At 38.1% G+C, this 21,370-nt stretch overlaps 1 long non-coding RNA gene across 2 annotated transcripts in view; it reads left to right on the plus strand.

Moving 5' to 3' along the window:
- LOC132026188 (uncharacterized) overlaps window positions 1-20,757 on the plus strand; it is a 105,494-nt gene extending 84,737 nt beyond the window's left edge. Inside the window, exons 3-5 of one of the 2 annotated variants that reach the window (XR_009406821.1) lie at window positions 19,624-19,747; window positions 20,238-20,388; window positions 20,511-20,757. This is a non-coding gene — a long non-coding RNA (uncharacterized LOC132026188). The remainder of the gene's footprint in view (window positions 1-19,623; window positions 19,748-20,237; window positions 20,389-20,510) is intronic. The other variant, XR_009406820.1, reaches the window with a different exon arrangement.
- Window positions 20,758-21,370: the final 613 nt, after the last annotated feature.

Genomic DNA, 21,370 nt, shown 5'->3' on the forward strand with positions numbered 1-21,370 from the left:
CATATCCAGCAGCGGTCAGTCACCCCTGAAGACTCTGCCTGCTAACCTTGCATTTTGGTGACTTACCCCATCTGCTCTGTGCTCAGCCACTAGTGCCCTTTCTCAGACACAGTTTTTGCATACACGGAATGTATGTAATCTGAGGAACTAGACTTGTCAGGAAAGAGGGCCCACGTCAGCATCTTCCAACCCAGTGCTTGACTGATTGCTGAACTCCTAAGAGGTTCCCAAGCACCAGTTTAAACAAAAAATTAAAATAACAAAAGTCCTCCAAATCCAAAAAATAAATAAACAATGTGCACTTGTCCAATTCTTGATTTCATCAGAGTTTTGGGTGAAGATAAAGTTGAAATGTCGCCATAACTCTTTATGTATGATTTATAGCCCAAATATATTCATTGAATTTGGTGCAACTTGCAAAAGTACACTGGACACTTTGTGACTACCCTGTAACTCCACACCCCAGTTTTTTTTTTCTTTCCTTTTTTTTTCTTTTTAAGATTTTATTTATTTACTTGACAGAGAGAGAGATCAGAAGTAGGCAGAGAAGCAGGCAGAGAGAGAGAAGGGGAAGCAGGCTCCCTGCTGAGCAGAGAGCCCGATGCAGGGCTCGATCCCAGGACCCTGGGATCATGACCTGAGCCAAAGGCAGAGGCTTAACCCACTGAGCCACCCAAGCGCCCAAACACCCCAGTTTTGAAAACCTGCTTCTGGACATGAACTCCCTAGAAACATCCTTATAGCTGTGGATGAGTTTCATTGCAGCTTAATTCCAGGCAACATTTTTTTTCTTCCCCCCAAATGCCGACAGCAATGCTGCTTTCTCTTCTGTGGTGCATTGAGAAAATGAAGGGGTTATTAACCAGAGGACATTTTTAAAAAATGGAATTACTATTGTCATGCTCTTTCCACTTGCATCACAGAAGGATTAGCATACAATACTTCTATCAAGACAGATTTTGCTTATTTTCCCTTACAAGGTACAAGAAAACAAGATAGGTATATTACTATTCTCCCTGGCAAAGGAGGAACTCACACAAAATTGGGTACATGTGTGGCCCTTACTTTTCCCCTAGGCTATTTTCTTATGTCATGGACAGTATACAACAAACATGAACTTCCTTTATGTTTAAAGGGAACTAGAGACATTGACTGGTGTTCACTCTAACTACCGTGGTTTTATTTTATGATTTTTTTGGTGACTATTTAATCACAACAAAATTTAGCAATGTATAACAGTGAAATGACCATAGTCTTCAAAGGAGATTTAGGTAGAAAAAGGATGAGAATTGGCAACTTCCAAATTTACAGTATCTGGGATCTGCAGAAATCAACGGCCGGGCAGGCAGTCGGGCATGTACTATATCAAAAAGATGGCAACCAGAGGGGAAGTTCTTAAGAATTCTAATAGCTGTTCCAGCAATTACATTACTAGGTATTTACCCCAAGGATACGAAAATACTAATTCGAAGGGATACATGCGCTCTGATGTTTATAGCAGCATTGTCTACAACAGCCAAATTGTGGAAGGAGCCCAAATGTCTATTGACTGATGACTGGATATGGAAGTTGTGGTACACACACACACACACACACACACACACAGGAATATTACTCAGCCATAAAAAAAAATGACATCTTGCTATTGGCAACAGTGTGGCTAGAACTACAGGGTATTATGCTAAACAAAATAAGTTAGTCAGAGAAAGACAAATACTATATGATTGCACTCATATGTGGAATTTAAGAAACAAAGCAAATGATCATAGAGGAAAAAAAGGGTAGGGGCACCTGGGTGGCTCAGTGCGTTAAGCCTCTGCCTCCGGCTCAGGTCATGATCCCAGGGTCTTGGGATTGAGCACCACATCGGGCTCTCTGCTCAACAGGGAGCCTGCTTCCCTTCCTCTCTCTCTGCCTACTTGTGAACTCTGTCTGTCAAATAAATAAATAAATAAATAAATAATCTTAAAAAAAAAAGGGGGAAACCAAGAAATAGACTTATAAGTATAGAGAACAAGCTAATGGTTACCAGTGGGAAGGGGGGTGGGGGGATGGATGAAATAGGTGATGGGGATTAAGGCATGCACTTGGGATGAGCACCGAAGGTTGTATGTGTTGAATCACTCAATTGTACATCTGAAATTAATATTATACTGTATGTTAGCTAACTAGAATTTAAATTAAAAAAAAAAAAAGAATTCGTATAGCCAAAGATCAAAGAGCAACAAACACACCTTTCAGTGTAGATTAACCATTGGAATCCAGTTTCTTAGAGTTGAAAGATAGTTATTACTGAGACTCACACCAGTTGTATCTGATAGTTAAACCCACCGAATCACATCCAGGAACAGTTCAATAAACACTATGATAAAGTATTCATAGAGAACACTTCTTCTTTCCATATACTTTCTTCTCTTTCTTTTTTTTCTTTTTCTCTTCTTTTCTTTCCTTCTCTCTCTCTCTCTCTCTCTCTTTCTTTCTTTCTTTCTTCCTTTCTTTCTCTCTCTCTCTTTCTTTTTTTGAGACACAGCATGCAAAAAGGGGTTTGGGGGGGGTGCAGAGAAAGAATCCTAAGCAGGTTCCATGCCCAGTGCAGAGCCCAATGTGAGGTTTGATCTTCTGACCGAGATCATGATCCCAGCCAAAGAGTTGGATGCTCAACCTACTGAGCCATCCAGGCACCCTGAATATACTTTTTATTTTTTTCTTTAACCTAAAGGGATTTCAATAGGAATTCTAAAACTGCTCCATTGTAGTTGAGTTCTGAAGAAGTAAGACTTAGACATAGAGGACCCATAAGATAAATCTCCCATCCCCTTTTTTGTCAGTGAACAGGAGCAACTTTTCTACCTTAGCCTTCTCTTTTTAATCTTTTATTTAGAAAGCTGTTTCCCTGTTGCTGCTTTTCTCTCTTTTCTGTCTCTGAGATTAAGATCGAAGGCACAATTCAGGTCACCCATCCTCACTCAACCAGCTACAATTCTGATTTGAGCATAAATATTCATTAGCTTTTACCACATTTGATGGCTCATTCATTGTATTACTCTGAGGACTTACATCACCTTGCATACTTCATAATAATACAGACTTTCAAAATTTTGTTCAACTCATCTCTTCAGATAAATAAGGTCTCTCCAAACTAACTTTTTATCTCTGTCATAAAAAGCAGTTGATACTCATCATTAAATAGTAGGAGAAGTGGGGGGAGCGCCTCGGTGGCTCAGTGGGTTAAGCCTCTGCCTTCAGCTGTCAGGTCATGAGGTCATGATCTCAGGGTCCTGGGATCGAGCCCCACATCGGGCTCTCTGCTCAGCAGGGAGCCTGATCCCACCCCCCCACCTGCCTCTCTGCCTACTTGTGATTGCTGTCTGTCAAACAAATAAAACCTTTAAAAATAAATAAATAAATAAATAAATAAATAGTAGGAGAAGGAGCAGAGAGCCTGTCTTAGGCATGCTGGGACTTGCTTTGCCCAGTTTGTTTATAGTTATACTCTGTAAGTGTTCATTAAAGGAATGAATGAGAAAATGAATGAAAGTCGAGAGACTTAGTTTTGGGTGCTCTTTGCCTCTTACTCACTGAGTGGCCTTGGACAAACCACTTGACATCTCCAACCTCCAATTTTTTCACTTGTAAATAAGTGAGGGATCAGATGTCCCCATTTCTTTGTAATAGTTAGATTAGATCTCACCCAATTACTTTCAAGGTATACTCAAAATAGCAATTACTTTATTAACACAGAGCTTATAAATCTTGCCTAAATCAGTAGTGAAATCCCTAAGGACGCTTAGTGTTTTTGTTTTCTTTCTAGTTGCTTCACTTATTATCTTTAAACTAGGACAAATAAATATTTTAAAAAGTACAAAGACTTTCCAGTTCCAGCAAAAGGGGAACTTTTCTTTTCTTTTTCTTTTTTAAATAATTTTTTATTTTTTTATTAACATATAATGTATTATTAGCCCCAGGGGTACAGGTCTGTGAATCGCCAGGTTTACACACTTCACAGCACTCACCGTAGCACATATCCTCCCCAATGTCCCCACCATACTCTCCCTTCCCTCTCCCCCTAGCAACCCGCAGTTTGTTTTGTGAGATTAAGAGTCTCTTATGGTTTGTCTCCCTTCCTATCCCATCCTGTTTCATTTTTTCCTTCCCTACACCCTAAACCCCCCACTTTGCCTCTCAAATTCCTCATGCAGGGAGATCATATGATAATTATATTTCTCTGATTGACTTATTTTGCTAAGCATAATACCCTCTAGTTCCATCCACATTGTCACAAATGGCAAGAATTCATTTTTTGATGGCTGCATAGTATTCCATTATATATATATCTATATATCTATAGATAAATAGATATATATATATATCACATCTTCTTGATCCATTCATCTGGTTATGGACATCTAGGTTCTTTCCACAGTTTGGCTATTGTGGTCATTGCTTCTGTAAACATTTGGGAGCATGTGCCCCTTCAGATCACTACATTTGTATCTTTAAGGTAAATACCCAGTAGTGCGATTGCTGGGTTGTAGGGCAGCTCTATTTTCAACTTTTTTTTTTTTCTTCAACTTTTTGAGGAACCTCCATACTGTTTTCCAGAGTGGTTGCACCAGATTGCATTCCCACCAGCAGTGCAGGAGGAGGAACTTATCTTTTCTGAGAGGTGTTTACCAAAGCTTAACATTTTTGGGAAAAAGAAAAAAAAATTCCTAAAGACAATTAGTGTTACATTCACTCCCTGCAGAATATATTTCTACATATGACATTGTGTTAATTGTTCTTTTTTCATTCTTACGTTTCATTCACTATTGGCAAACTGCTTGAGAGCATTGACCAGGTCTTTCTCGATTATTTTGTATCTCCAGTACCAAAAGTAGTGGCACGTACTAGGTGCTCAATAATGTTAAACTACACTGTTGAAATGGAGGTTCAGATATTCGAGTGAGTGGTAGAGCAAGATTATGAGAGTATCTCCTGATTGCAAATGTGACACTCTTTCTAATATAGAAACTGATTACATTAAGCCATTGAAAACCTTTAATTTTATTATTTTTTTAAGTAATCACTGCACCCAATGTGGGGTTCTAATTCGCAACCCTGAGATCAAGAGTCGCGTATTTCACTGACTGAGCCAGCTGAGTGCCTCCATAACCTTCAACATCTTAGTAAGAGTTAGTTATCAGTTGCTGGCACCAAGTTTGAGGATCCCAAATTGTTTCATTTTAATGGATTTGAGATGTTCAGGCTGTTGTCAGTGTGAATCTGGGTAGCCAGGAGTGAGTATGAAGATTCTCAGTTTCAAGGAGCACGTTTAAATAAAGTAAGAGAGAGAGAGAGAGAGATTTAGAAGTTAACACTTACAATCCTCTCTTTAAAATAACTCTGCTTAAGTAAGGAGCAGATGGCCCCAAAGATAATTTCATCCCTAGATAGAAGCTGGAATAGATAAACTTGTGTGGAAACATTTTCTACGTTATATTTTTCTTACTCTACTTCAAAAAGAAATAATGATGTAAAAAAAAAAATCAAAGGATTGAGAGATATTACATAATTCATTTAGGAAGTCGCCTGAAGAAACTTCATCTGAAGCAATGAGTATTCATGTGTGCAACTGATCCAGAAATTTGAAAACAGGAAAGTAAACAAAACTACTGAGTGCAAAAGCCAGGAATTGTGTGAATCAGGATTATTTATTAGATTTTATTTCTTTGTATCTGTGGTATGACTAATAAACTAAATCAAGTCTTAAGTCTTGAATTCTATAAAGGAAATAAGTGTATAGGTAAATATACCACGTTTTTTCAGTATTTGAAACTTCAGGAACAGGTTTATGCTATGATTTTGGTGAATATTGCTACAATTCTTCTTCTTACATATTAATACAAATTTTATATCTGATTTGTTACATAATTTAAAAAGTAATTTGCTCCAAACTGCTTTCTAGTGTTTGTGTAACCATTGATAAATGGTTTAGGAGGTTTTTTTTTTTCTTTCTCTTGTTAAGCATCTTTCTTTTACTTTGAGCATTTGATGAATGGAAAGAAAACCGTGCAACAGTTTAAATGACTTTCCAGACTATTTAAATTATAGCCCAAGATGATTTAGAGTCTTAACTCTGGTGTTCCGCTCTGTTTACCAACTTCAGCCACAATAGATTTCACCAAGCACATGGCCCCACAGCTGAACCACGCTGTAGAAACTTGCCGGAAAAGGCAAAGTGCTCAGGCAGAAGAGAAAGAAAAGAGGAATCCTTCCCTCCCCAGCCCAGGCTCTGTCTTACATTGGACTTACATTCTTTAAGCCACTGGATCATTCTGCTTAAAATTCCCCTAATAAGTCAATCAGAGAAAGACAATTATCATATGGGTTCACTCCTATGTGGCGTATAAGAAACAGCACAGAGGGTCATAGAAAAAGGGAGGGAAGACTGAATGGGAAATCATCAGAGAGGGAGAAAAACCATGAGACTCAACTATAGGAAACAAACTGAGGGTTGCTGGAAAGAAAGTGGGTGGGGAGATGGGGTAACTGGGTGATGGGCATTAAGGAGGGCACGTGATGTGGTCAGTGCTGGGTGCTATACACCCTGATAAGTTACTGAACACTACATCCGAAACTAATGATGTACTGTATGTTGGCTAATTGAATTTAAAGTAAATAAAAATTCCCTTATCCACACTGCAGTTAAGATATATCTCCGATAAGAGAGCATTTCTTTTGACTGAGTCATTCCAGTTCAGAAGTTCATATTTTAAAAATAATCTAAGGGAAACAAAAATCTAGAAGCATAGAGATGTTCATTGCAATATTATCTGGAACAACAGAGTGAGAGAAATAATTAAAAAATCCAACAGGAGGAGACCTGTAAAAGAATATTATGTCACCTTTATGTTGAAATTTCTGAATGTAAAGATATATGAAAATAGATGATGAATTATTATGTGACAATTAGAATATAAATGTTTTAAAAAATGTTATTTATTTATTTATTTGACACAGAGAGAAATCACAAGTAGGCAGAGAGACAGGCAGAGGGAGAGAGGGAAGCAGGCTCCCCGCTGAGCAGAGAGCCGGTTGTGGGGCTCGATCCCAGGACCCTGAGATCATGACCTGAGCTGAAGGCAGAGGCTTAACCCACTGAGCCACCCAGGTGTCCCTAGAATATAAATTTAATATGAACATCCTGACTTTAATTTTGTAAAGTATACCTGAAGGAAGTTCTATGGAAGGAGTTATTTATGTCAGTGGGGTCAGACGGAGGATAATGAGTGACTAAAATAATTGTTTCTTTCAAAATGTCTTCAAATTATGCTCTCTCTATACCAGATATTGCCGATGGTGCCATCCATTCTGCTTGTCCTTCAGCTTTGGCCATATTGGCCCAACTTCTAACTGCCAACCCCTATATATCTTTGTATGAGGCTTTCTCTAAATCAACTGTGTCAGTTGTGTGGCAGATGGACAGTGTCGAAGAATTAATACCCCTTTGAGAGTAGCCCTCAAGCAGTGGTTAGTGAAAAAATACCCAGATCCTGTTCCACTTTGAGTTTTGTGTTCCATTGGTGCCCAGACTTCCCCATAGAGATTTTGCAGTATTTACCCACAGAGGCACATTGCCTGGGAACTCATCCTTTGTTTGTTTCCACTCCTTTTTCTTGCTCCTCCACAATTTCCTGCTGTCATCTCTAAAACAAGTATTGGCACCTAAATCTTTATCGCAGGGTCCATTTCTGAGAGAGCCCAAATTAAGACAACACCCTCCAATAACAAGAATTAATAATTCTGTAGATAAGTGATACTAAAATATAAATATTATTGGGAAAGTTGTAACACCTTAATTTACTAAAGGTGTTGTCAAGTTAATTAAAATGAGTGATGAAAACTGCCAGTTCTCCAAGGACTAGAACACAAAGCAAGCAATTGCTGTGCTAGTGTATGAGTGCAAGGAATGTTCTGAATTTGAGTTGTGAGGTCAAGCCCTACATTGGGCTCCACACTGGGTGTGGAACCTACTCATTAAAAAAAGGGGGGGTGCTTAAAAACATGATTAGGAAACAAGGACATTTTTAGTAAAAATATGGATGTATTGATTATTTGTGTAATATTAAATATATCCAGATACCTAGAAATATATTAATACATTTATATTGTTAGATAAAGATACTTGATAGTCTTTTGATAGAAATCGGATAAAATACAGGCACTTAAAGCATTGTTATTCATCACAGAAACTTGATTCAACATAGTGGAATTATATGAATTATTTTTTATCACATTGATCATGACTGATTGTTTTCAAGTATTAGGAATAACAGCTCCCAAGGATGAAAAAGAAAACTTTATACATGAACTATGAGAATGAGATCCATTTTATAGAGTAGCTGGTGTCTTGTTAATCTTCTATTTTTCTGTTTATTGATGATGTTGTACTACAGTTATACGGCCAGGGCAAGCCAAAGACCTATGAGTACTTGAATCAAAGGACAAAAGAAAAATCATTTTGATTTATTTTTGTTAGTATCGAGCAACCAATTTTATGAAGAAAAAAAAACAACTAATAACACAAGAGTTATTTTTTTTTACCACCTCTTTCAGAAATCCCTATAGGAACGTGTGCTTGTGCTTGGGTAGTCTTTAACCCAGTACCTTAGAATCATCTGGGCAATGGGTAAAAACCAGGATTTCCAAGTCCCATACAAAAGATTCTGACTCAGCAGGTCTAGAGTAGGGTTTCAGAATTTACTCATACCACACATTGAGAAAGACTGCTGCAGCCTCTAGTCATTTTTTCCCCATTAAAAGGAAAAAAATGTGACTTTTTTCAACAAGGGATTCTTAAAAGTACAGATATCATGTATTATCTATCAGAACAGATCTTACTGTGTTGCAGACCTACCATACCAGCGTTACTAAGATTTTACCCAAAACCTCCTCATTTTACTAGAACAGAGATTCTGCGTAACAGCTGCTTTCCGGAAGCATGACCCAAACTGAGACATATGAAATCAAACAAACAAATAAACAACTTTAAAGAAAGCAAATAAAAAACCCAGTGACCAAACTTATGTTGCAGTCACCTTATTTGTATTACTTAAAAGTTTTAAAATTAATTTTTTATGGTTGAGGTGTAATTGACATACAATGTTATATTAATTTTAAGTGTCCAACATATTGTTTCAACAATTCTATACATTACTCAGCACTTACCATGATAAGCGCAGTCACCATCTGTCACCAGACAGTGTTATTACAATATTATTGGCTACATTCTCTATGCTGTACTTTCATCTCCGGGACTTATTTTATAACTGGGAGTTTGTACCTCTTAATCCCCTTCACCTATCTCACCCGTCCTTCCTCTCCATTCCCTCTAGCAACCACCAGTTTGTTCCCTGTGTTTATGATTCTGTTTCTGTAGTAACTTTAATTGCCGATCTTTCACAGTAAACATCTTAATTCATTGCTCCCTGGATATCTGGTTGCATAAAGGCTGAGGAAACACTGTGAGAAGTCTCTGCTGTCTCCCCTTAGCTGTGTGTCTTAGAGATTAATGGTGCCATACTGGCCCATGGAAGTGTTTCATGATAGCAGTGGGTGGAACGAATTAGCCAAAAACTGGGAGTGGGCTTAGAGAGAAAAGGCAATGATAACAACCGGCAATGTTACTAGGAATTCTTCTGGTGTAAGAGGAATTCTGTAGCTCAAAGCCAGTTTTTTCCTTCTGACTCTAGAAATAGCATCGCTTTCACTCAATTTCCCCCTTTCTTAACCCATAAAATAATATTATAATGAATTTTTTATGCCATCATGAATGTTTCATATGTAGGCATAGAGAAACTTGAAAACTGTAAAGTGTTAAAGCTGGAGTGAATTTTAGTGATCACTTAATTACCTCCTCATTTTATAAAATAGTAAACTGATGCCCAAGTTGACTTGCATAAATCCACAAACCACACAGAGCATTCTTTTATTCTAAAAAACAAAAGGAAAAGAGAAAAAAAAAGATTATTTCCCCCTCCCCACAAATTATTTACTCTTTAGAGCTACTCTGATCCCCATCTCAGCATTCAAAGTCCCAATGCTTGAATTTAATGTCCTAATTCTGATATTTCTGATTTAAAAAGTATTTGTCTCCTATGTTTTTGTGGTTACGTAAGATAGGAATAAAATTATGAAGAGCTGGAAAAAACAAAAAGCCTCAGCTTAGTGATAAAAAGGAAAGCCTATAATGTGAAGTTACGCCCCCTCACTCCCCCACTTCCTTTCTTCCTCCCTCCCTTTCTCCCTTCCTCTATCAAACACGCTGGGAGTACAAAAATGATTATGACATTTAAATTAAAAAAAAGAAATGAGTATGGGGGCACCTAGGTGGCTCAGTCGGTTAAGCGTCTGTCTTTGGCTCAGGTTATGATCCCAGGGTCCTGGGATCGAGCCCCGCATCGGGCTCCCAGCTCTGTGGGGAGCCTGTGTCTTCCTCTTCCCTGCTCCTGCTCTCTCTCTGTCTCTCAAATAAATAAATAAAATCTTGGAAAAAAGCAATCATGGCAAGTTCTCCAGTTAAAAATCTCACTCGCCAGAATTTCCAAAAAAAATTTCTATGTAAACAAATAACACTATCAAATATTTAAAAGTTAATAATAAGTCCTTAACAGTGTCTATTATTCAGCCTATATTAAAATTTTCCAATTGTGCCCCGGATATCTTTATAGCTGGTTTGGCAAAACCGGAGTACAATTCAGGACTATCATCACATCTGCAGGTCCTTGACCTCTTAATTTAGAACAGTCCCTTCTTTCCCTCTTATTTTTTTTGTGTCACTAGCTTGATAAATAGACCAGCCCAATTACTCATGTTCTACCTTCTCAGTTTGTCTGATTTGTTGTTGTTTAGCTTGTTACTTTGTATTTCCTTTAATATGTAAATTAGACCTACAGGCTTGAGTAGATTCCAGTGAAACATTTCTTTTGCTCTGATATAAAACATGCAATGTTGAGTTCCTCATATTTTATCTCATCAAGAGAGAATACGTGTCAGATTTCATCACTGCTTGTGGTACCGAGAATGACCATTAGACTGCAGTGATGGCAGCTTTTTCCCTCCAATACAAAGTCGTGTTTTCCTTTGGTAACCAGGAAGCTTTTAATTAAGAGAATGCTGCAATTATGTCTTTGTTGTGGAGTAGTGCAAAATTACTGCATAAAAGAGGAGAGAAAGCAGAAAGACTACTAGTAATCTTTATTACAGTCTAGAAAAGAGAGATGATGATGATCTTACTTTGAATGGGGGATCATGCTAATTCCTTCGCACATGTTACATTTATAAATCCTCACACAACCGTATGGAGGTACATTTTCTTATCCCCATTGTCTGGTTAAAACTGAGCTTTACAGAGATTGAGCAGTGGCAGAGGGGTCATTAAAATGCAGCTCTGTCTGACCCCAAAATCCATATACTGGACCGCTCTCCTATGCTGACTGCAGTAACAGTTTGGTTTCAGGGGCTGTTATTTATTTTATAATTTTATTTTATTTTTAATTTGTTTTTAGGGAGAAAGAGTGTGCAGGGGGGGAGGGGAGAGGGGAGAGAGAGAGAATCGTAACAGACTCCATACCTAGCATGAAACCTGATGCATGAGTTCACGACCTTGAGATCATGACCTGAGCTGAAATCAAGAGTCTGATGCTTAACCGACTGAGGCACTCAGGTGCTCCTGACCATTTGAATGCTTTTAAGAATTTGGTAACCAACGAACTACTTGGGGACATGGAAGGAATAACTCTAAAGTGTCTCTCTTGGACGATTAGGGAGGATTGTATGACTGTTGAATTTGAAACATCATTTGGCTACGACAGCTGAAAATGTTAAGTCTGGAGTTCAGAAGACAGATCAAAGAAAAAGTAGAGATGAGTAAAATTGTAGATCCAAGAGTAATCTGCATAGATATGTTAGCTTAGATTTGAGGAGTGTATAGAATTACCTGGTATACTTATACAGCATTAGGACACCTTCACTTTGTGGGATGCCTGAGTATCTCAGTCAGTTAAGTGGCTGCCTTCGGTTCAGGTCATAATCCTGAGATCCCGGGTCCTGGGATAGAGTCCCAAATCAGGTTCCTTCCTCACTGGGGAGACTGAGACTACTTCTCCCTCTTCTCCTGCTCCTGCTCATGTGCACCCTCTCTCTCTCTCTCTCTCTGTGTCAAATAAATAAATAAATAAATAAATAAATAAATAAATAAATCTTTAAAAAGAAAAGACACCTTTACTTTGGATGTGTAAGCCATTCAAGATTAACAAACCAATAACAAAAGGGAGACTACTGCATGAATTTAAAAATGCCATTCCTGGTTTTTATATTCCTGAAAAAGTTAAAGAGATATTGGCATATTTTTTCAGCATAAATTCTTTATGTTACTGTGTGGAAAGTTTCGAGTATTTCTAATGGAAGACATTTTTCTTGTGGTCAGTGGATATCATGATCCTATTAGGTCTGGTAGGCAGAAGTTTATTGATTTATAGAGTGGTACAGAGTCTTTTATACTAGACTGGTGATAACTCTTAATCTCAGGAAACAAACTGAGGGTTGCTGGAGTAGAGTGGGGTTGGAGGGATGGGTGGCTAGGTGATGGACATTGGGAAGGGTATTTGCTATGGTGAGTGCTGTGAATTGGGTAAGACTGGTGATTCGCAGACCTGTACCCCTGAAACAAATTATATATTATATGTTAATAAAAAGGAAAAAAATAACTAGGCTGGCCATAGAAAATCTTGATATTATACTTACTATATTATGGAATAATATACTTTGAACAATTTTTTAATTAATTATCTTTTAACATATAATGTATTATTTGCCCCAGGGGTACAGGTCTGTGAATTTTCAGGCTTACAAATTTGACAGCACTCACCATAGCACATACCCTCCCCAATGTCCATAACCCAACCACCCTCTCTATGCCTCCTCTCCCCCCAGCAACCCTCTGTTTTGTAAAATTAAGAGTCTCTTATGGTTTGTCCCCCTCTCTATCCTATCTTGTTTCATTTTTTCCTGCCCTACCCCCTAAGACTCCCACTTTGCCTCTCAAATTCCTCATGTTAGGGAGATCATATGATAATTATCTTTCTCTGATTGACTTATTTTGCTCAGCATAATACCCTCTAGTTCCATCTATGTTGTTGCAAATGGTAAGATTTCATTTCTTTTGATGGCTGTATAATATTCCATTGTGTATGTATACCACCTCTTATTTATCCATTCATCTGTTGCTGGACATCTAGGTTCTTTCCACAGTTAGGCTATAGTGGACATTGCTGCTATAAACATTCAGGTGCACATGCCTCTTCGGATCACAGCATTTGTATCCTCAGGGTAAATACCCAGTAGCGCAATTGCTGGGTGGTAGGGTGGCTCTATTTTCAACTTTCTGAGGAACTTCCATGCTGTTTTCCAGAGTGGCTGCACCAGCTTGCATTCCCACCAGCAGTATAGGAGGGTTCCCCTTTCTCTGCATCCTCTCCAACATCTGTCATTTCCTGACTTGTTAATTTTAGCCATTCCGACTGGTGTGCGGTGGTATCCCATTGTGGTTTTGATTTGTATTTCGCTAATGCCGAGTGATATGGAGCACTTTTTCATGTGTCTGTTGGCCATCTGGATGTCTTCTTTGCAGAAATGTCTGTTCATGTTCTCTGCCCATTTCTTGACTGGATTATTTGTTCTTTTGGTGTTCAGTTTGATAAGTTCTTTATAGATTCTGGATACTAGCCCTTTATCTAATATGTTGTTTGCAAGTATCTTCTCCCATTCTGTCAGTTGTCTTTTGGTTTTGTTGACTGTTTCCTTTGCTGTGCAAAAGCTTTTGATCTTGATGAAGTCCCAATGGTTCATTTTTGCCCTTGCTTCCCTTGCCTTTGGCGATGTTTCTAGGAAGAAGTCACTAGGGATGAGGTCAAAGAGGCTACTGCCTATGTTCTACTTAAGGATTCTGATGGATTCCTTCTCACATTGAGGTCTTTCATCCATTTTGAGTCTATTTTTGTGTGTGATGTAAGGAAATGGTCCAATTTCATTCTTCTGCATGTGGCTGTCCAATTTTCCCAACACCATACATTGAAGAGACTGCCTTTTTTCCACTGGACATTCTTTCTTGCTTTGTCAAAGATTAGTTGACTATAGAGTTGAGGGTCTACTTATGGGCTCTCTATTCTGTTTCACTGATCGATGTCTCTCTTTTTGTGCCAGTACCATGCTGTCTTGATGATTACAGCTTTGTAATAGAGCTTGAAATCTGGAATTGTGATGCCACCAACTTTGGCTTTCTGTTTCAACATTCCTCTGGCTATTTGAGGTCTTTTCTGGTTCCATATAAATTTTAGAATTATTTGTTCCATTTCTTTGAAAAAAAAAAAAAAAGGATGGTATTTTGATAGGGATTGCATTAAATGTGTAGATTGCTTTAGGCACTATAGACATTTCACAATATTTGTTCTTCCAACCCATGAGCATGGAAAGTTTTTCCATTTCTTTGTGTCTTCCTCAATTTCTTTCATGAGTATAGTTTTCTGAGTACAGGTTCTTTGCCTCTTTGGGTAGGTTTATTCCTAGGTATCTTCCCCCCACCCCAAGATTTTATTTATTTATTTGACAGAGATCACAGTAGGAAGAGAGGCTGGCAGAGAGAGAGGAGGAAGCAGGCTCCACATTGAGTAGAGAGACCTGTGCAGGGCTCAGTCGCAGGACCCTGGGATCATGACCTGAGCTGAAGGCAGAGGCTTTAACCCACTGAGCCAGCCAGGCGCCCCTATTTCTGGATATCTTATTGTTTTGGGTGCAATTATAAATGGGATTGACTCCTTAATTTCTCTTTCTTCTGTCTTGCTATTGGTGTATAGAAGTGCAACTGATTTCTGAGCATTGATTTTATATCCTGACACTTTACTGAGTTCCTGTATGAGTTCTAGCAGTTTTGGAATGAAATCTTTTGGGTTTTCTGCATAAAGTATCATATCATCTGCAAAGGGAGAGAGTTTGACTTCTTCTTTGCCAATTCGGATGTCTTTTATTTCTTTTTGTTGTCTGATTGCCAAGGCTGGGACTTCTAGTACTATGTTGAATAACAGTGGTGATAGTGGATATCCCTGCTGTGTTCCTGACATTAGGGAAAAAACTCTCAGAAAAACTGAGAGTGTTCCCCCTTGAGAATGATATATGCAGTGGGTTTTTCATAGATGGCTTTGATGATATTGAGATATGTACCCTCTATCCCTACACTTTGAAGAGTTTTGATTAAGAAAGGATGCTGTACTTTGTCAAATGCTTTTTCAGCATCTATTGAGAGTATCATATGGTTCTTGTTCTTTCTTTTATTAATGTATTTATCACATTGATTGGTTTGTGGATGTTGAACCAACCTTGCAGCCCTGGAATAAATCCCACTTTGTCGTGGTGAATAAGCCTTTTAATGTACTGTTGGATCCTATTGGCTAGTATTTTGGTGAGAATTTTTGCATCTGTGTTCATCAAGGATATTGGTCAGTAATTCCCCTTTTTTATGGGGTCTTTGTCTGGTTTCAGGATCAAGGTAATGCTGGTCTCATAAAATGTGTTTGGAAGTTTTCCTTCTATTTTTTTGGAACAGTTTCAGAAGAATAGGTATTAATTCTTCTTTAAATGTTTGGTAGAATTCCCCTGGGAAGCTCTATGGCCCTGGGCTCTTGTTTATTGGGAGATTTTTTGATGACTGCTTCAATCTCCTTACTGGTTATGGGTCTGTTCTGGTTTTTTATTTCTTCCTGCTTCAGTTTTGGTAGTTTAGATGTCTCTAGGAATGCATCCATTTCTTCCAGCTTGTCAAATTTGCTGCATATAGTTGCTCATAATATGTTCTTATGATTGTTTGTATTTCTTTGGTGTTGGTTGTGATCTCTCCTCTTTCATTCATGATTGTATTAATTTGGGTCCTTTTTCTTTTCTTTTTGATAAGTCTGGCCAGGGGTTTATCAACCTGATTAATTCTTTCAAAGAACCAGCTCCTAGTTTTGTTGATTGTTCTACTGTTCTTTTGGTTTCTATTTCATTGATTTCTGCTCTGATCTTTATTATTTCTCTTCTGCTGCTGGGTTTAGGCTTTCTTGGTTGTGCTTTCTCCATCTCCATTAGGTTTAGGGTTGTGTACTTGAGACCTTTTTTCTTTCTTGAGAAAGGCTTGTATCACTATATACTTTCTTCTTAGAACTGCTTTGCTGTGTCCCAAAGATTTTGAACAGTTGTGTTTTCATTTTCATTTGTTTCCATGATTTTTTTCAATTCTTTTTAAATTTCCTGGTTGACCCATTCATTCTTTAGTAGGATGCTCCTTAGCCTCCATGTATTTGAGTTCTTTCCAACTTTCCTCTTGTGATTGAGTTCTAACTTCAGAGCATTGTGGTCTGAAAATATGCAGGAAATTCATCCCAATCTTTTGGTACCAGTTGAGACCTGATTTGTGACTCAGGATGTGATCTATTCTGGAGAATGTTCCATGTACACTAGAGAAGAATGTGTATTCAGTTGCTTTGGGATGGAATGTTCTGAATATATCTGTGATAACCATCTGGTCCAGTGTGTTATTTAAAGCCTTTATTTCCTTGTTGATCTTTTGCTTGGATGATCTTTCCATTTCAGTGAATGGGGTGTTAAAGTCCCCTATTATTACTGAATTATTGTTAATGTATTTCTTTAATTTTGGTATTAATTGGTTTATATAGTTGGCTGCTCCTATGTTAGGGGCATAAATATTTAAAATTGTTAGATCTTCTTGTTGGACGGACCCTTTGAGTAGGATATATGTCCTTCCTCATTTCTCATTATAGTCTTTGGCTTATGATCTAATTTATCTGATGTAAGGATTGCCACCCCAGCTTTCTTTTGATGGCCATTAGCATGGTAGATTGTTTTCCACCCCCTCACTTTAAATCTGGAGGTGTCTTTGAAGTACTCTATGGTGACTAACATAACATAATAAAAAATTAAAAAATAAATAAAACAACAATAGCAAGTATGAAAAAAGAAGTTATAGAAAGTTGAAATTTTTATTCTAAGGAATTTTTGATTACTTTAAATGGCAATTACATAGGGTGCCTGAGTGGCTCAGTGGGTTAAGCCTCTGCCTTCGGCTCAGGTCATGGTCTCAGGGTCTTGGGATTGAGCCCCGTGTCGGGCTCTCTGCTCAGGGGGGAGCCTGCTTCCCCCCTTCCTCTGCCTGCCTCTCTGCCTACATGTGATCTCTCTCTATGTAAAATAAATTAAAAAATATTTTAAAAAGTGGCAATTACAAAAGGAAAAAAAAAACCCACAATATTTTGGAACAAGGGTCAGATAAAATTAGGTTTAAAAACATTTCAAGGAAAGTCTTTAAGAAGGAAAACTAATAATAAAAAGTGCATTTTGAGAACCCTGTGTGGAAAATGAGGAAAGGCAGTACGGCCCTCCTCCCCCTGCCCATTCTCTGTCTTCCTGAAGTGAGTGGTCAGATTAGCTGGCTTTTCCTGTACAACTGAGGTGTCTTCAAGGCATGGGATGATCTTGGTGAGGCTGCTTCTCCTCAGTTTTAAGGATCCACAGGATGTACTGATCACAAAAGGGAAAATCTGTTATTTTTACAGTAAGAAAATTGCAGTGATGGGACAGTTCAATTAGCCCTATGAATAGATGTCCTAATCTTTAATTTTAACTTTGACAAGGCTCTGTGACACTCATTGGTGCAACCATATATTTTATTGCAGCTTACTCATGAAAATAGTTTACATATTTTATGTATAGAACACCACCATAAATTTTCTTAGTCTTAGCACTCTTACCTTGCTACTGCTCAGTGTTTATGCTAATAAACTGTTGCTAAAGAGATGAGTCAACTGTTGAATAGTAAATATAATAACTTCAACCTTCTGCCAGCTACATTTGACCCAACACCCTTATATTATAGATGATAAAACTGGAACTCTAGAGACATAAGGAATTTATTCAAAGTCACCCAGATAATTAGAGCCAGAATTTGCCTACAACCCAGACCTCTTACTTGAAGCTCTTCATATTGCCTTCGTACTAAAATGGAGTCAATTTTCTGACAGATTAGTTCTTATCTTTAGGGGTGATGGAGGTTACTCTATGGAGATGGCAAGTTATTTTCATCTTATATATTACTAATAGTAAGACTGGATCCTAAAATCAGCCATATTACATCCATCTGGATGTGTTGTCTATGGCCATTTAAAAAAAAAAATGGCTTTGAGGCATTTTATTTCCCTGGAGCATTGGAGATATATGAAAATAGCAACATGTAGTGGAAAGAAACTTGGATTATAGTTCTGTCTTAATCATTGACCCTGGTAAAGGCACTTCACCTCATGGCATCTCAGTTTTTCAAGCTGTCAAATAAAGACCATAGTACCTACTTCCATGACAAAGGTGGGGAATTTTCAAAAAGATCCTCTAAACTCATGGTAATATGTTTAAGCTGACTGAATGAAACACCTGTAAAGAGATCTTCATATCGTTTGCTTTGGGAATTGCTTACTGGCAGGCTGGCTCCTATACCATAGATGACTCTGAAGGTGTGGTGATGAAAATAAACATCCTATTTATTTGGTAACGCACTTGTGACGAAACACATCAGTGTGAGTCTTCAAGAGCACTGATGGCTGCTAATTAACATTATGCCACATTTTATAACATCCCAAGGAAGGTTGGACAGAGCTGACTCATTCCCATTGCACATGGTGTACTCATTTAGCAAACAGGAACACGGTGGACTCCTGAAAGTTGAGATGTGAACATTTTCTACTAATTTCAAGGAACTTGAAAGTTGTGTGCATAGCTGTTCTGTCATATTCCTCATGTGGGAGGAAGAAATGACTTTAAAGTCCCTCAGTCATAGTAATTAAAAAAAGGCTATAATTTATTAATTTCTTATTTTATGTCAGTCACTGTAGAGGAGTTTTAGATGTGTTATTTCTAATTCTCAAAGTTATCCCATGAGAAGTATTATTATACTTGTTTTCTTAATAATATTTTTATAGAAAGAAAATGAAATATAATTTGAATGTCTTTGTTCCCATTCCTACTACGGCAGGTATGCTTTTCATTTTTTTCCTATGACTCTTGGCTAAGCAGAGGCAAGCATTATTAATTCCCACCAGCAGATAAACTAGGACAAGAGGGAGTTAAATAACTTGCTTGAATACAAGAGTCAGACCAGGGCCCTAATTTCTCCAAGGGCTATTTTTTTTCATTAGACCAGTAGTTTTTGAATTAATACATTCGACAGTTCAGTGTTGGCATTATGGTGGAATCTGGGGAGAGACAGCTCCTGCCCTGTTTGAATGCGGATGAGTCAAAATCAGAACCCTCTGAATAGGCCTACCTTAGGGGCCTCATCTTTTCCCTTCTCTCTTCCTCACAATACATTTAGGCCACTTGACGCAGGTTTAAACAGTGAAAATTAACTCATCATCACTACCATTTATTGAGCACTGTCTAGAAGGGTCTAAAGCGCTCTACTTCTATTATCTTCCTTAATCTCTTCAGTGTCCTGGGGGGAAGGATGGTGCTGGTTTTTTATTTTGTTTTTGTTTTCTTTGCCAGGGAAGAGACACAGAGAGGAGGCCAAGCAAACGAGAGGCAGAGGTTGAACGTCAAGCCTGCCCTGAAGTCAGCTGTTCTGTCTCCCACCCCAGCCGGCTTCTTGGTTAATGGACCTCAGTTTCTTGTAAGTAGCCACTGGTGAATCCACTTTCTGTCTTGCTCTACCTTCTGCAGGCTACAAGGGCAAGGAGAAGTGGGAGTTCAGGTGGTCTGGAGAAGGAAAAAACGCAGGTCTTTTGGTTACACTGGGATTATTGGCAGGCTGGAGCTGTGGGCTCTGTGGATGGGGAGATTGGACTTTAGAGACCACTCTGTGAAGGAGCTTAGTTGTGATACTGAGAAGGCAAACACCCAACTTGGACTACGTGGCAATAGGGAAAAGAAATGTTAAGGAAACTTTGGAGAGATTACTGGAGGAAAAGATTCGAAGCACTTAGCTAGGATCTTCACTGGTGTTCAGTGTGTGTGTTATCAAGGTAGTCTCTTACAGTTTTGTTTTTTGTTTGTTTGTTTGTTTCTGGTTAAGATTTGTTTATTTTAGAGAGAGAGCAAGAGCATAGGGATGGAGAGGGACAGACAGAAAGAGAGAGACTTTTTTTTTTTTTTTTTTAAAGATTTTTGTTTATTCATTAGAGCACAAGATGGAGGGGTCGGTGGGAGAAGCAGACTCCCCGTTGAGCAGAGAGCCTGATGCAGGGCTCCATCCCAGGACCCCGGGATCATGATCTGAGCTGAAGATAGATGCTTCACTGACTGACCCCCCAGGTATCACCCAGTGTGTTTTTGTAACGAACTAAACTCTATTCCTGATCAACTTTAGCCTCGTCTATGCGATTTCTTTCACATCATTTCCTGCTAATGTCTTGTCTTTAATCCTCTATCCCCAGGTCTACATTGCGCCGTGTTTGTGAGGAAAAGGGATCTTGGCACTGCTTGCTGCGTGCGGCTCCGCGTCTGGCTTGGGCCCCCTTTGCATGTAAGAGCTTCAAAAATATGTGAATAGTGAGTAAAAGAAGTGGTAACAAAAGAATTTTTGGACATATTCATTGTTTTCGGCTTGATAGGACAAATCGCGTCACCTTGCTGATGATAGAACTCCAAGTAAATTCTAAAGAAGCGTGTTCCATCAATCCTATTTTATTACACAAATAACTCTCTCTCTGCTTTGTGTCCGGAACAACTGATATCAGTCACCTCCTTATTTCTAGCAAGCAGCTTATTTTCTTGCTACAGTGATCTAATTCGCCAATTGAATCACTAATAACCAGTTTCTGACCCCTGCTTCTCCACCTCAAGAATAATTTAACAGATAGATAGTACTTTGTTTCAAAGTCCATTAGAATATCAGAAGAATGCTTTGTTAATGACTGAAAGCATGTGATAAAATTTAATTATATAATTAATCGTTGGCAGAGAAGTAGATAATTTGGTTTTACCCTTACTCTAATCATACCTCTATTCTGTTTTTTAAATAGGTAAACTGTTTATTTTTATTTGATAGTCTACTAGCCACTTGAAACATATTTAATGGACTACTATAATTTTGTCCTAAAATTCATTTAAAATTTTGAGTCTTATAAATTATTTTTGTTTTATTGATTGACTTATATATTAAAAATGTATTAAATGAATGCTATTTGTCAATCTTGGGCTACATTATTTAGAGGTTTAAAAATACATTTAGAATCAGGCTCCAGGGAATTATGATATAAAATTGTATAGTATATTATTTATGGATTACCTTGGT

Source organism: Mustela nigripes, chromosome 10 (genome assembly GCF_022355385.1).
Source record: "Mustela nigripes isolate SB6536 chromosome 10, MUSNIG.SB6536, whole genome shotgun sequence".
NCBI classification, from domain to species: domain Eukaryota; kingdom Metazoa; phylum Chordata; class Mammalia; order Carnivora; family Mustelidae; genus Mustela; species Mustela nigripes.